Raw genomic sequence first — 12521 nt, forward strand, 5'->3', positions numbered from 1 at the left:
GTGGCCAACATCAGAAGAGGGTAGGAAAGCAGGGCCAGCCCCCCTGGTGGCACCTTAGACACTAACACGTTTCTTAGGTTCTGTTGCCATCATGTGGCCATTTCATTTCACTTCTTATTGTTAAAAGGTTTGGGTACTTCAATGAGGCTAATCATCTAGTGGAACAAGCTCCGCGAGGGACGTGGTTAATTCCCCATCACTGCTCTGTGTAAATGAAGACCGCAGCTCTTGCTGCAAGACACCTGGTGTGTGGGTGTCCCTGTTCCCCCTTCAGAACCTCTGGTACATGGTGCTTCCCTCCTCCCAGTTCAAGATCCCCATCATGTGGATGCTCCCATCCAGGATCTCTGGTGGGTGTCTCTGTCCCCCACCCCATGAACTAGCTCCAGTGTGTGGTTTCCCCTGCCTGCCCCCATCCGGGATCTGTGGGTGTCTCTGTTCCCCTTTTCAAGATCCATGTGGCAAGGGGGCATCCCTCCCCTCAAGTCAGAATCCCCAGCGTGTGGGTGCTCCCATCCTCCCATCCAGGCTCTGCGGGGGGTGTCTGTATAAAAAGAGATCGTGTCTCACTGTCTTGCCCAGGCTACACTACAGGGGCTATTCACAGGCGCGATCCCACTACTGATCAGCACGGGAGTTTTGACCTGCTCTGTTTCCGACCTGGGCCGGTTCACCCCTCCTTAGGCAACCTGGGGACCCCAAGCTTCCCCAGGATCACCATATTGATGCCAAACTTAGTGTGGACACCTGATCGGCACAGCCCCCTGCAGCCCAGAACTCCTGAGCTCAAGCGATCCGCCAGCTTCAGCCTCCCCAGGAGCTGGGAATCACAGGCACCAGCCACGGGGCCCGGCTGGTTACATTGTCTCCCGCTTCCAACTTCAGGCTCAGCCTGGGAGCTCTGCGCTCTGAGCGGGTGGAAGTGGAGCCTGGAACTGAGCTGATGGGCTGAGGGTTATTTGCACTGTGCGTTTCACATGGAGGTGAAAACACGGGGCACAGATCTTTGAGCACAACCCTCGTCCTGAGGAATGGGGGAGGGGCTGCATAAAGAGAGACCAGCTCTCCCTGGTGGGGCTGCAGCGGCTCTTCACACGGTCAGTCCCACTGCCAATTGGTACCAGAGTTTTGAAAGCCTCCTTTCCTGGGCTGGCCTGGTTCCCCTCTCTCTAGGGGGACTGGCGACCCCAAACTTCCCAGAAACCATCACAGCGAGGCCAACCTAAGCACAGACACCTGCTCAGCACCCCGGGGTGCAGCCCTGAACCCCTGCAATCAGCTACGCTCAGCTGCCCACCCAACAAGCGTTACACGCAGGAGCCTTCGTGCCCCGCGTGTTCACGTCCCTCCCAGCGCCAGCTTCAAACTCCGCTGCTCAGTTCTAAGCTTTGGCCACACGGGGGCAGCCTGGAGCTCAGCCAACGCCTCCCGTTGCTGGTTGCGTTTCCCGCTCCTCGTGGCAGGTTCACACCCCGCAGGCAGATCTCTGAACCGGAGCCGAACCGTTCCCCAAATCCAGCGCTTTAGCAGCAGCTTTGCTAGGAAAGCGCTGACGTCCCCAAGTAACGTAAGAGCCAGAGCGCTGTGTCCAGGATCTTCTCTTGGGCCCCTCACCGTGGTGACTGTCAGGCGCAAGGAGAAACCAGGGAAATGTTTTCATGGCGTTTCAGGGCAGAAGGGGCCATTAGCTCAGCTAGTCTGACCCCGAATAACACAGAATTACACCATGACACACACTGATCCCACAGACCTTAGATAGATCAAAGCGTTTCAGCCCTCAGGAAGGAGGCTAAACTGGGTACCAGAGGCAGCGAACAAGGAGCCCCCAAGGCAATGGCAGGGAACTGACAAGGTGAAATATGCCCAGATGATCCCAGCAGGCGACCCACCCCCATGCTGCAGAGCTGGGAGTCCCTGTTCCTCCTGCCCTTAAGAATCTCTGGTGGTAAGTGGGTCCCCCCCGTTCCCCAGATATGAATCCTCCATGGGATTTCCCTGGCTTCACCTCCAGATAAGAACATTGTGTGGAGGGGGTGGGAGGAAGGTTGTCTGGCAGAGATGTAAAGGGTCTCCCTGTCTGGCCCAGGCTCCTGGGAGGAAGTGATCTCAGTGTGTCTGGCTGTCTCCATTCCTCCCACCCAGAAGAATCCCTGGTGTGTTGGTGCACCCTATACCATTAAGGATCTCTGGTGGGTGGGTGTCTCTCCCCCTAGTCAGGATCTCTGGGGCGTGGCTGTATAAAAAGAGACTTTGACTCACCCAGGCTGGGCTGCCATCATGGAACATACCAGGTCCTTCTGTGGAGGGTTTGCGTTCCTCCAAGGACTTGATCTCAGTGTGTGTGGGTGTCCCTGTCCCTTCAACGCTTAACAATCCCCGGTGCGTGGGTGCGCTGGGCCCCATTACAATCCCCTCTGTCTTACCCCCCATGAGGGATCCGGTGGATGTGGGTGTTCTCCAAGCTACTGTGGGTGTCTGGTGCCCCTGTCCCTCCTGCTTAATAGTGGAGTGTGTGGGTGTCCCCCCGCCCATTAAGGATCCATGTTGTGTGGATGCCCCCGTTCTTCTCATTAAGAATGGTGCAACGGAGCATATGGGTGTGTCCCCCACCCCATGAACTAGCTCCCGTGTGTGGTTCCCCTGCCCCCATCCAGGCTCTGTGGTGTGTGGGTGTCTCTGTTCCTCTTTTCAAGATCCGTGTTGCAGGGGGGTGTCCCTCCCCCCAAGTCAGAATCCCCAGTGTGTGGGTGCTCCCATCCCCCCATGCAGGCTCTGCGGGGGGGGGGGGGGAGGGAGGTCTAAAAAGAGACCATGTCTCACTGTCTCACCCAGGCTATGCTGCAGGGTCTATTCACAGGTGCAATCCCACTACTGATCAGCACAGGAGTTTTGACCTGCTCCATTTCCAACCTGGGCCAGTTCACCCCTCCTTAGGCAAACTGGGGACCCCCAGCTTCCCCAGGATCACCATATTGATGCTGAACTTAGTGCGGACACCTGATCAGCACAGCCCCCTGCAGCCCAGAACTCCTGAGCTCAAGCGATCCGCCAGCCTCAGCCTCCCCAGGCGCTGGGATCACAGGCACCAGCCATGGAGCCCAGCTTGTTTTGCAGCCTGGCAGCTGGAGCTTTAAACTCTGCTTGTGAGCTCTGTGCCTTGGCCAGACAGGGACAGTCTGGAACTGGGAAATGCTCCTTCTCCCCCAGCCCCCGTCTCATGTCGAGCTGCAGGCGCCGCTGTCCTCCCAGGTAAGATCCCGGATGTTTCGGTGCCCCCATCCCCCGCCCAGGTGTCCGGGTACCTCTGCCCCCCATACAGAATCCTGGGTGTGTGGGTGTCCGTCCCTCTGCAGAGGATCCCAGAGTGTGGATGCCCTTGTCCCCCCCTAAAACATCCTGGGTGTGTGGGTGCCACTCCCCCCCCCAGCAGATCTCTGGTGGGTGGGTCCCCAGGGTGTGAGTGCTCCCATCCCCCGATACAGGCTGGGTGGGGCGTATAACTGGCTCTCCCTGTCCTGCCCCGGCGGTGCTACAGCAGCTGTTCACAGGGGCAGCAGCCCCACTGTCACCCTGCAGCTTTAACCTGCTCCAGGGGTGACCTGCTTCACCCTCCTGTGGGAGCCCGGGGACCCCGAACTGCCCAGAATCACCTGGTTGATGCCGAGCTTAGCACAGACACGGGCTCAACATGGCAGGGTGCAGCCCTGAGCCCTGACAATCAGCTTCCCTCCGCCTCCTGCTGCACAGCGAGGGTCAGATCTCTGAGTGCAGCCAGATCCCTCCCCAAACTGAACATTGAAGCAGCAGCTCCCATTGGAAAGATCAGGATTTTTGCCTTTAAAAACAAGGGAAATGTCTACAGCGAGAGACTGAAGAAACTCAATTGATTTCATTGACTCCATGAATGTTCCTCTGTGTCCCCCTAGGAGTCATGCCCCACTTTTTGGGGACCACTGAACCCTACTTGCTAATCAGGGGCTAGTGATGCCAAAGCCCAGGGAAAGGGAGAACAAGTGTGGGGCCCCCAGCACTGGAGCCATGTGAAGGGGCTGCAGGAGAGGGGCAATGGCTGGTGGCCCAGGGAATTAAGGGCAAATGGGGCACAGGAGGGGGCAGGAGTTAGGGGTGAAGGAGGTGCAAGGGGTGGGAGTGCAGGAGCTAGCGGTAAAGGGGGAGTGGGGATCGCCCAGGGGCAATGGGGAAGTGCCAAAGTACAAGCTTTGCCCAGGGCACCATTTTCCCTAATGCTGCTCTGAGCAAACAATTGGAAATAACCCTTCAGTGAGACCAGAACCATAGTGTAGAAAAGCCCCTTTGTTAAATGGTGGGGGCTGAGGGCTTAGGGAGATGGGTTAAAAAGCTACAGCCACTTGTCTGTGGATGTTTGATTCTTGCCTGCTGGGCAAGGCTGGGGTGTGGTGTCTCCATGGCTGCACTTTCAGTGTCTGATCTGCCACAGGGAGCCAAGTCTAGACATACTCAGAGGCTCTGTGCCAGGGTTTCTCAAACTTCCTTTCACTGCAACCCCCTTCTGCCAAAAAAAAACAACTTACTACCTGACCCTAGAAAGACGCACCAAGCCCCTCTACACTGAGCACAGGCAGGGGAGACAAAGCCTGAGCCCTGCCCCAGTTAGGGGAGGGAAAAACCAGAGCTTGAGGGATTCAGTCCTGGGTGGTGGGGCTCAGACTTTTGGTTTCAGCCCCAGGCACCAACAAGTCTAATGCCAGCCCTGGTGACCCCATTAAAACAGGGTTATGACCCACTTTGGGGTCCTGACTCTCAGTTTGAGAACCACTGCTCTAGGCTGAGGGGAAAGAGTTTTCCTGTGGGTGCAGTTAGTCCACTTCCCAAGAGGTGGCAGCTATGTCAGTGGGAGAAGCTATATCGGTGGGTGCGCAAGCTGTGGTGTTTGCCACATTTAAGAAGTTTAATCAAACCCCATTTTTAAAACCACCTGTGGTCTGGGAATGGCAAAGGAGCTCGATGAAGCAGGGTCTGTCCTTCAAAGTGCTGGACATCATGATTCCATACTCCTGTTGTCATGGGGATATTGCTCAGTGTTAGAGTGCTTGAGTGCAGTTCACGTAGTCCTCAGTTCAAACCCCCGTGTTCTCTTATAACCCTCTTTCTTTTTTTAAAAAAAAGGAAAACATTTTCATTTCCATTCTCCATTATGTTCAGGGGCTCCTCTATACAGGAGTGCTTGATATCAATGTAAACACTCAACATTTCGCTGTCCAAATGCATAAAAACCTAGCAAAGCTGTCCATCCGCTGAAATCAGTTTCAATCCTCAAAGTGTCAATTTATGTTTTCATCAGTTAAACAAAGGTATCATACGAATGTACATTTGCAGATCCCTCTTCTCCAGGAGCTGTGCTGTGCAGAAGAACAAGAACCACATCCAGCTGCAGTTCAGGAGTCTGATAACCAAAGAGCCACGAAGTGTTCTGAGGGCTGGAGAAAAATGCCTTCCTGGTGTTGGGAGGGGAACAGGAGAAAAGACAAAAGAAGCAAGAGACAAAGAGAAAGGAGGGAGGGATGGATGGAGGAAAAGGTGAAACCAAAAGGACAAACCCTAATGTCCCCAGTGATTCTAAGGGACAAAATCCCAGGTTCGGAATAAAATTCTGCCTCCTTAAGCTCGTGTTTTCCATGCCTAGAATTCAACTGTCACCAGATGGATCAGACTGAACAGGTTTCAAACCTCGAGGAGGCTCTTACCTTCTAAACAGGGACTTCTGTTTACTAGTAAAATCACTAAAAGGGAAGGAGAAAACTCGAAAGAGGTTCCTCCTGGCGCTCACATGCCTGAACCCGAATACTCTCTCAGTCCTCAAAGAGAGACCTGGAGAAGGAGACTTGCTGAAGCAAAGCCACAGGGTCTCTGAGGTTTCCCTGGCCCCTCGCCCCTGTCCTGCCTGGCTGATGTCAGCATCTCTCTGTGAGGTCACCACCTCCCCACCACCTTTGACCAATAGTCTGAGGTCCTGCAAAAGGCCTTTGTGATGTCACTGCCACACCCCTCCCTAGCTGGGCTAATGTCCTGCCCCTGGCCAGGCACTTTGGAGGTTTGAGCTACTCCCTGTGGATCACCCACTCAAGGAGCGTTCGTTCTAGGAAGCAAGCCGGCTAGACAGGAAAACATCAGACGCTGCTCCCAATGCTACACTCAGTTTTTCAGAAATTAGTCGACTTTATGGCCAGAAGAGACAACTAGAGCATCTTATTTGACCCCCTGCATATCACAGGCCTCCTGTATGACACAATAGCTACTTTTGGGGCAAACACATTCCAGAAAGGCGTCTAGTCTTCATTAAATGATATCAAGAGATGGAGAATCCACCACTTTCCCTAGAAGACATTTTTCTCCAGCCCTCAGAACATTTGGTGGCTCTTTGCTATTGAACGAGCTCAACCTGTTTAGCTTATCAAAAGAAGATTGAAAGGTGATTTCATTGAAGTGTTGAAGGGCCTTAATGGAGAGAAAATATTGGGTATGAAAGGGCTCTTTAATTGAGCAGAGAAAAGCATAACAAGACCCAATGGCTGGAAGGTGAAAAGAGACAAATTCATATTACTACTAAGGCACAAATATTCAACAGCGAGGATGATTCATGACAGGAACAAGCTGCCAAGGAATGTGGTGGATTCTAATTCTAATTCCTTATGAATATTCTGTGTGTTTGTGTCTGCAGGGGAGGAACATGCTCTATGCCCAGAGGACTTTATTCTTCCAGCCTGCATGGACAGAGGGGATGTCAAGGAGTTGCTCCTTCAATCCCCCCCCAGAAAGGCCCTTCTTAGGAAAGGCAAAATCCTGGAGAGAAAGAGTAACACTGAACAAGACTCCAGAAAGACCGATTTTTATACTCACAGTGAGAAGTTTTTCACCTGACCAGGGACTTGAACCCTGGACTCTCAGATTAAAAGTCTGATGCTCTGCCAACTGAGCTAGCCAGGCTCACATAGGAAAAGTACAAGTTGGTGCAGAGGTGAAGCTAGTCAAGAAAAAGCGAGATGGCCACAATAGGGGAAACCTGCTGCTCTCTCTCTCTTCCCAGCCCTGGCCTGGCTGGGTATTAGTGCTGGTTAAAAAGACGGGAAAATATCGGCATCTACCAGCCTTTCATAGCTGTACAAGACTCAGGCACAATACAGAGGTGCCCATCTGCAAGTGCCAAATGGTTGGATTGGCTAATGCAGCCTGTAGACGTCCAGGGCACTCTGGGATATAGAGCCAAGTGTCCATCACCATCATCATTTCAAAGGGATAATGATAATGGTAGCAAGGTTCACAACTGACTCAGCAGTTGCATACAAAGGTGCACGTTTGGCAGTTACATTGTCTCAGGTTGGCCACCCCGGTCTAGATGTAGAAGTTACAACATTTAAACTTGAAAGAGGGGCCAATTTCCCCATCATTTCCCACCTTTACATCCAAACACGATGAAGGTAGCAGATAGAGCCAGAGCAGGTTGTCTATGGGACCAAGTATATGCAGAGTATCCTCGACAGAGGTTTGTTCAACCTGTTCTTAAAAACCTCTGAGGACAGAGACACCACAGACGCCTTTGGGAGCCTATTCCAGAGCTTAACTGCACTCAGAGTCTGACATTGGTGAAGTAGGAGGCTGAGAAAAACAACACTGGCTATCAGAAAAAAACAACCCTTCATGGTGCTTTAAGCAGTAGGTTCTGGTGTTTTAACAGCCATGGCCTGGGTTCAATTCCCCCTAAAAACCAGAAGTTTTTCAATGAAAATCTCCATTCATTTTGCATTTGAAATGGAAAGGAAAAGAGGGCTTCTTGTCCTTATCAACAAGGCAAAGAATGGCTTTTTGCTCAGTAAATATTTTTAAAAGGCGCTGACTTGACCTGAAGATCTCATTTCATTTGTATTTACAATGGAATGATTCTCTCTAGGATAGACAGAAATTCTTCAGCTAGACTCGGATTCCACGGGAATACGAGAAGCGATTGTGTCTAACACCAGCCTTTTTTTGGACAACAGTGATGTCCAGGTTTTCCATGGACATTTCCCTTCCAGCACCTCAGGCCCCATCCAACAATACAAGAAACTGAAATGCACAGAAAGTTTCTCACCATAGGATTCAGTGACCAGGCCGGGGGGAAAGTTTTGCCATTTGAAGATATTTGAATTCCCTCCAGCTTGTCTCCTACAAATGCTGAATAGTTGGTGGTGTAATGTTACAGGAGAGGTTGAAATTAGGCTATTTCGTCAGATAGAAGACAGTGATTGTGTCAGGAGTGGGATGTGAATGGAGCCTAGTGCAACAAATGACAGTCTTAGAGGGCTTATTCCATCACCCTCTCACTTCCCTGGTCCTTCTCGCATGAACAGAGAGCAGCAATACCCGAAGTCCAAAGGCGCAAACAATTCAATGTTTATTGGGGTGAACGTCCAGCAAGCATGATTCCAGTTTCCTTCCTTAGTTTCCCCTTCCCAGCTCTGACACCAAAGAGCCGTGCCTGTGTCCCTGTTTCTGGTCCCATCCCCTGTTCCCATTTCCCCCTGTAGCAAAACATGATCCCAATTCCCCCATCCCCAGTCCCTGTTCCCATTTCCCCCCCCCGCCTTCCTGATTGACTGCAGACTATATACTAAAACCTGAGTTCTGCTTAGCTATGCCTTAACCAATCATTTTACTGAAATGTAACTAACCAATCCTAATATACTGTAACGTGATTATCTAACCAATTATATTCCACCACCTTCATTGGTTTACACCCAACAAAATTAATTATACAGCAGACAGAAACAATCACAGAACCAGACTGAGACCATGCAAATAAACCTACAAAACAATACAGAAGGGAGGATTTCACAACTACATCTATACAGACATAAGGGTTTTCCAGCTGTGTCTATTGATAAGTGAGTTCTTGCCAGACAGGATGCTACCAAACTAAGTTTCCCTTTCTCTGGAGGTGATGGAATATCAGGGCAGGATTGTATTCCTCACAGCCCAATAGCACCTTATTTCAATGTGACTAGTTGGGAATGTGCGGATGTGACCAGACACTTCCCACCTTATGGCTGCCTTTGCTGCTTAGCCGAAGAACCAGGCCTCAGACTGTCACAGTAAGAGAAGGCCATTACACAGACAGACAGTGATTTTTTATTCTTTCTTTTATACCTTTATAACTAGCTAAGTGATAAAAATACACCTAAATTCTTAAAGTACAGGCCTGAATATCTGTATCCTAACATTCCTCGAGGTCAGGCAGCCTCTGGGTAAGGGGGTGGGGACTCAGATCCTTTCTCTGGCCAATTCCACCATGGTCGTGTATAAACCAGGGAGGTTCCCCACAATAGCCAGACCAGAGGGTTCCCCTTTACCCTTATGCTCTGTCCTCATTGCTTCTCTCTCTCCCTTCCCCCCATCTCTGCTGCTCCCCCTCTGGGCTTTCTCAGCACCTGGCCCCACAGCACTTCCTGGCAGCCAGAGACTGCGCTATCTGCACCTGCTCCTGTGGATGTGGCCTCTCTCCTGATTGCTAAGGAAAGGAACCTTTCCAGGAAATGGCCACAGCTTCTGGGAATCCCTGTGTGGCTGTCAACAGAATTTGGGTCCTGGCACACAAGGCAACTTAAAAGCTGAGCACCCAGACAGGGGCTTAACCCCTGGACCCTCAGATTAAGAGCCTGATGCTCTACCAACTGAGCTACCTGGGCTTGTTAGGAAACACCTTCACCATTCACCACAAGAGTGAGCAGGCAGGCAAAGTGGGGGCAAAAAAAGTCCCAGGAACCCCTCCTCTTTTTCTGCACAGCCACTGCCTGTCAGCAGGATTCCTCCTCCTCCTCAGGGAGACTAAATCTCTGTGCCTAGACAGCCGGTCCATCTGCTGCACCTCAATCCCCCATGCCTGAGCCTCCCTGCCAAAGCCCTGCACCTGGCCCCATACAATTAAGTCTCACGTCTCGCTGGGAACTCGACTTCTTGTGCCCAGAGTGTCTCGGCCCCCTCAGCAGATGACCTGAGAAACACAGTGTCTGGCTTTTCCAAAGAAGAGCTTAGACCCCTTCATCATGTGGCCTAAAGGATAAGGCATCTCCCTGTGGATCGGATGATTCAGGATTTGAGTCCCCTCGTGGTTGTGCTCACTTTGTGCTGCAAGTCCTGCTTTCTTCACAGCTGGAACCTCTTCTTGGTCACTCAGGCCAGTGCTCTGGCTTCAGCTAGAGCCCCAGGAAGGAGTTGGGGGTTGGGTGTCACAAAGGCTGGGGCATGAGCCCCAGGTGCTTCCAGTCTCGCCTTTGCCATTCCTGACTTGCCAAAGTAAATGGGCGGCTCCACTGCCAAATTGAGCACCCTCAGAGGCCCAGCCCTGCTTTCCTACCTTCTTCTGATGTTGGCCACAGAGCATCAGCAGCTGTCCTGCAGGGGTTTGGCATGGTAGGGATTCTCTGTGGCTGTCTGCTGGCCACACATAGGCATGGTCCTCCCCTCCTCTTGCCCTGCCCTCAGTTGCTTTTAAGCCTTCCCTTGGAGCTGTCAGCACCAGCTGCCTCTGCTCAAGGTGCCCAGAGGAGGAGAGGTGCTGGGCTTCCGCCTGCCCAGCCCTGCTTCCTTCAAGCACAGTGGCAAGTACCAGACTTATGGGCACCAGGTAAAGCCATGAGAATCCCAACCCTAAGACACCAGTACCCAGCTCTAGAGCCCTGACCCACCATAGCCAGAAGGGAAAGACTTGTTCTCCTACAACTGGAGACAGGGAAGTTGAGCACTGCGAGCTCCAGGGCTTCACCACAAAGCAACACAAGGTCCCACTGAGATTTGAACTCAGATTGCAGGATTCAGAGTCCTGAGTGCTGCCCGTTACACCATGGGACCAGCTCCTGCTGCTTTTTCTGCACATTGGTGACCCTCACGGGACTGGCTCATGTAAGGGACTGTTGGCCCCTTACTAAAACTTAGTGGGGGTTTTGGTTGGCTAGTTCCCAGTCCCAATAGAAGGGGGAAGGGCCAATGGGAAATCAGGACCCTGAGACTGACAGTCCCCTGGGCAATGGGGAGAGGCCAAAGCTCCAACTTAGCCGCACTGACAGGCCAGGCAGTGTAATGAGGGAGTCACCAGGCCAGGGGGTCCCATCCTCCGTGGGAGCTGGAACTGCCTGGGGCAGAGTGGGGCGGAGCTAAGGAGAGAGCAGGAGCCCGAGAAGAGCTGGGGAGCAGAGCTGCGCAGGTGTAGTGCCAGAAACTGCTCCCTGTAGGACTTTGCTACCTGTAGCAGTTACTGAGACCTGAGGTTGTTCTTATTTGCTGACTTGTCCTAATTGGCTAACACTTGACAGTGGTTTCTCTAGCAAAGGCCAGTCTCTGGCCCCTTGGTCCAGACATCCTGATTCACATCAGGCTGGGGTGACCAGTTGTCAAAGATGAAATATTGGGACGCGGAGGGCGGAGCAAAAAAAAAAAGCCAGAGGCTCCCCCCACACAGCCAGGTGGCAGTGGCACAGCCCCGTCTCCACCCAACTCTCGGCTCCGACCCCCGATACACCCCCAGCTCCCCCATCCCCTCACTCCTGGGCCCAGCCTGGGCTCCGAGCTCTGCAGCCGAGCCGTACTCCAGGTCCCTCCTGCAGCTCCCGGGCAAGGGGCGAACCAGGCAGCCGGGCCCGGGCCCTCCTGGCAGGAGCGTGTCTGCCCCACATGTGTCTCTGCCCCCCACCCACATGGGTCCTGTCTGCTCCGCACTGCCCTCAGCCTCACTGCGCTGCCCCGCAGGCTCCAGGGCTGGAGCAGCCTCCGTGCTGCGCTCCCGGCCATGGCCATGGCCCATGTGCAAACCTGGGAGGGAGGAGGATGCTGCCTGCTTGGGGAAGAGGCAGGGCCAGGGCGAGGATTTGGGGAGGGATCCAATGGGGCAGTGAGGGGGTGGGGCTGGGGGCAGGGCCAGGGTGGGGATTTGGGGAGGGATCCAATGGGGGAAGGAGGGGGCGGAGTCGGGGGGGCGAGTGTCCCTCCGGGCTCTGCATTTGTGCCGGAGCAGAGGGCAAAATTTTTTGTTTGTCCACTCTCCTGACCAAACATCGGTCGGGACGCGGGACAAACAGGCAAATATCGGGACAGTCCTCATAAAATCGGGACGTCTGGTCACCCTACATCAGGCTTCAAGTTGAGAATCATTTCCCCTTCCCGCTCTGTGGGAGGGGAGACTTTTAAACGCGCTCTCTGTGCGACTGCACATGGCTAAGCAAAGAGAACAAACCCAAATCCCCCCTGTGCTTTGGGAGCCAGGTTTGCGGTGGGAATCCTGTAGTTCAGATGACTTCACGCCTGGGCATTGGGATTCTTTACCAGTTTCTCTGGCATTGGGGCAGTTTTGTGCTAACAGCTGTGATGGCCGAGTGGTTAAGGCGTTGGAGTTGCAATCCAGTAGGCGGGTTCAAATCCTGCTCACAGGAAAGCCTGTGTTTTAGCAGGTGTCTCACGGGGGCAATACCTCTGTACAACCCCCTGAGACACTCTCAATTCTCTCCCCACCCCAG

General features: G+C 53.0%; 2 non-coding genes across 2 annotated transcripts; both read right to left on the reverse strand.

Annotated features, from left to right (window-relative positions):
• Positions 1-6893: 6893 nt before the first annotated feature.
• Positions 6894-6966, reverse strand: TRNAK-UUU. Its single transcript has one exon. It is a non-coding gene; the product is annotated as a tRNA-Lys (tRNA).
• Positions 6967-10791: 3825 nt separating this feature from the next.
• TRNAQ-CUG lies at positions 10792-10863 on the reverse strand. The gene has a single exon. It is a non-coding gene; the product is annotated as a tRNA-Gln (tRNA).
• Between the last annotated feature and the right edge of the window lie 1658 nt (positions 10864-12521).

This window comes from Mauremys reevesii, linkage group 17, assembly GCF_016161935.1.
Source record: "Mauremys reevesii isolate NIE-2019 linkage group 17, ASM1616193v1, whole genome shotgun sequence".
NCBI classification, from domain to species: Eukaryota; Metazoa; Chordata; order Testudines; family Geoemydidae; genus Mauremys; species Mauremys reevesii.